This window comes from Capsicum annuum, chromosome 3 (genome assembly GCF_002878395.1).
Source record: "Capsicum annuum cultivar UCD-10X-F1 chromosome 3, UCD10Xv1.1, whole genome shotgun sequence".
Classification (NCBI taxonomy): Eukaryota; Viridiplantae; Streptophyta; class Magnoliopsida; order Solanales; family Solanaceae; genus Capsicum; species Capsicum annuum.
Genome location: NC_061113.1, coordinates 237,673,012 through 237,677,028, shown reverse-complemented (window position 1 = coordinate 237,677,028; position 4,017 = coordinate 237,673,012). Strand labels below are relative to the sequence as shown.

Sequence of the window (4,017 nt, the reverse complement as noted above, 5' to 3'; positions counted from 1 at the left end):
TCCTTTCGTTAGCGGACAAAATTATTGTGAGATTATACTCTTGAGACTATTATCCTAAGATTACTTTATTTCATTTATGAGGTGAGATAAAATGAAATCAAGTTTAAGATATTAGTTCTGCACAGTTTTAGTTTAAAACTACATTATTCAAATTTTTTATTTATTTTCTCAAACTCAATATCAAGTCAAAATCAACAAAATAAATTAAAATTGATCAAGGTTACATATTTTTTAAATTAAGCAATAAGGTATCTGCAACTAGTAATAGAAGCCAGAAATCTTGCGAATATTCATGCTTCCCATCTTTGTGCGTTATATATGCTCTCTCCATTTCATTTTACTTAATTCTTATTGACTTGATATACATTTTAAAAAAAGTTTAAGTAATAGTGTATTTTACTAAACTAACTTTATTAAAAATGTTTTGAAACTCTAAATTTGACTATTATGTCTACTTTATATAATTATTTAATACTAAGATAGAAAGAAAGAAATATAAAATTTTCTTAATTTTGTAAATTGGACAAGTAAATTCAAAAAAATTATTTTTAATATGAGGGACAAGTAATTTGAAACAGAGGAATCTGAGTAGGAAATATTCTTTGTTTCTGTATGTGTTTATTATGATGAATTACTTGCATTGTGTTGTATTTCATTACTAATTAATATGTAATTGAAATAGATTTTTAGATTAATTACAACAAAAAAAAGTTCCTAAAGTACGGTAAATTCCAATTATTTGCCGTAATCTTTTGGTGAGAAAAGGCTTCAAACAGTTCCTTATATTTGAATTTAGATTCAAAGTCATCCTTATGTTTTAACATGGTGCAATAACAGTCCTTGATGTTTATATTTTATACTATACTTGGTACATTTTTGGTTTCCTTAAACTTGTTTCTTTCTTTTGTTTTTATGACATACAGGAAGGTTCAATAATAGGGGGAAGTTCGGGGAGGACCAAAAGTGCACCAGCATAGCAAATATGGGGGACTATTTGTGCTTTATGTAAAAAAAATAAGGATGACTTGGAGCCTCAACCCAAAGATAAGGGTCTATTTTGGCCTTTTACTCAACTTTTGTTGTAGAGAAATAATAACCCCTTATTTTAAGGTCAAAATATCCGTCAACTATCATGAATCAGCAACCCCGTAGCGTTGTATAAAAAAGAAGTCTGAATTTTAGGCTGCACCTTAAACCTTTTTAGAAGGGGGAACATTATCAAATTACCTTTTCAATTAAAAAATAATGCCTTTGGGCTGGCAGTTTCAAGTGATTTCAAACTTTCTAAAATGTTTTAGAATTATAGTCGAACACAAAGAAAGGAGTCTTAGAATACCTGACAAAATTGTTGTTATGTGAACTAGAGATCACAGATTCAAGTCGTGAAAATAGTCTTTTGTTGAAATACAAGCTAAGATTGCGTACAATAAACTCTTATGATTCGTTCCTTTTTTGGATCCTATACAGCGAGAGTTCTAGTGCACTGGTCTGATTTGCTTTAAAAAAAAATCAACACAAAAGGTGGAGATAGGCGCAATAAGTGCCAACTTGATGATAGAATATGTAGTCTAGCAGGTACTTGAGATTGGACAGTTGAATCTGTATATCCAATGCAATTTTAGCAGGTACCGGCCCTTATTAGTCCTACTGAGATATTATGAAATGCGCATTTTTCTTTTTTTTTTTTAAAGCCATGCACTCAAATGTCAGATTAATTTATAATTTACCGATCTGATGTGTATTCTTATAAGTTATAAACTATGATATATACAATAAATAGTGTACATATAACTAACTTTGTTTGTGCATGCAACTTTGGTAGTTTGGTTGGACAAATACAAAAGAATACCAAATTCGATCTTGGCACTTAGCTTGTTAGGACTACCAACTCTTTTCAAGACCTAAAATATGTTTTCAAGGATGACACAACTTTACTAAGATCTAAAGTTGTTAAGGATAGAGTTTCAAGACCTAAATAATTATGTTGGTCTAATCCAATTTAGCTTCAAAAGTTAGTCATGATTCTTCGAAAGCAAAAAGTGACACATGAATTGAAAAGGAGGGAGTAAATTTCGTTAATATAGGTGTATTTGGGAACTATGCATGAGTCCTCTCATTCTTCTTATAAATACATACATAGAGCTGGATCATTATCACAACCCTAAGGGCTAAGAATCTAAAAGAAATTAATTGTACTACAAATATGGCATTATATAATGATGTTGGAGACAAAACTAGAGCAGTAATGGCTGCTCAGGCACACATATGGAACCATACATTCAACTTCATCAACTCCATGTCACTCAAATGTGCAATTCAACTTGGAATTCCAGATATCATCCACTCTCATGGCCATGCCATGACCCTCTCCGATTTAGTGAATGCCCTCCCCATCAACAATAATAACGCTAAAATTCAAGATTGTATTTACCGTCTCATGCGTATTCTAATCCATGCAGGCTTCTTTATTCAAGAAGAAGAGGGTTATTTACTTACTCCGACTTCACAACTTCTCCTTAAAGATGAGCCTAATTTGAGCGCGATTCCTTTTCTTCTAGCGATGCTTGATCCAATTATGACTGATCCGTGGCACAGACTCAGCCAATGGTTTTAGAATGATGGCGATGATCAGCCTACTCCATTCGCCACCACTCATGCAAACCGTTGTACGAATATGCAGGGGATGATGCCAAGTTTAACTGCCTATTTAATGAAGCCATGGCTAGTGATGCCCGAATTATTATAAGTGCAATAAATGAACATTGTAAAGGAGTTTTTGAAGGATTGAAATCATTGGTGGACGTTGGAGGAGGCTCCGGAACTGTGGCTAAAGCCATTTCCAATGAATTTCAAGAGTTAAAGTGCTGTGTTTCTTATCTGCCCCATGTAGTTGAAGGCTTGGAAGGGAGCAACAACTTGAGTTATGTAGGAGGAGATATGTTTAAGTCCGTTCCTTCTGCCGATGCAATTTTACTGAAGGTGCGCTACTTGAAATGCATATTTAGGGATACCCTAATTTCATGTACAATCACTTAACTTTTCTCATTATAACAAATATATAAACATAGCTCTTTTCATCTTAAATGTATCGAATCTCAAGGAGGTTTTGCGAAAAAAACACCTCTTGCTTCTATTTTCAACTTTTTGTTGTTAAATCAACCGGTTCGGATCTATACCTAACCCCACCACCATTAGGTAGTTTGTTTTTATTTTTATTTTTTAAAAAATATGACAATAAACATGCTTGTACTAATGATTTATGTTTTACAAGCAGGCGATATTACATAACTGGAGCAATGAAAAGTGCGTCAAAATATTGAAGAAATGTAAAGAAGCAATTCCAAGTAAGGAGAATGGAGGAAAGGTGATCATCATTGATATTGTGGTTGATAACCAGAAAGGAGACCACAAGTCATATGAAACTCAACTTTTCATGGACATGCTTATGATGGTTGTTGCATCTGGAAAAGAAAGAAGTGAACAAGAATGGGCAAAACTCTTCTCTGATGCTGGTTTTAGTGACTACAAAATTATCCCTTTGCTAGGGCAGAGATCCATTATTGAGGTTTATCCTTAAATCTAATCGTGTCAGCTGATGCTCAAATAATAGAAGATTCGGTGTAAGAATCTAACAAGTGTTCATTGTTTCCTGTTTTATGCATTACCTAAAATGTAATTCCTCATTACCTTATGTGTTAATAAAGGTACCTCTCGTGTTATATTTCCTTACTCCCTAACTGATTACTTCTTCGATGACAAGTGAGTCATAGCCATTTTCTTGTGATGTTCCAACTTCTGAAATTAATAGGGATAATACCCACTTGTGATGTTCCAACTTCTGAAATTAATAGGGATAATACCCATGAAAATACATGAAGTTTAACCAAATTTTCAGTGGAGCATATTAAATTTTGCGGGATCTTATTACCCTATACTTTTTTAATTGGAATTAATTCCCCCAAGACTTTTTTAAAGTGGAATTAATCTCCCCTCAAAACGTATACCCTATTTTTTCCG

At 33.0% G+C, this 4,017-nt stretch overlaps 1 pseudogene; it reads left to right on the top strand.

Moving 5' to 3' along the window:
• The first annotated feature begins 2,089 nt into the window (after positions 1-2,089).
• On the top strand, positions 2,090-3,719 carry LOC107866064 (annotated as a pseudogene).
• Positions 3,720-4,017: the final 298 nt, after the last annotated feature.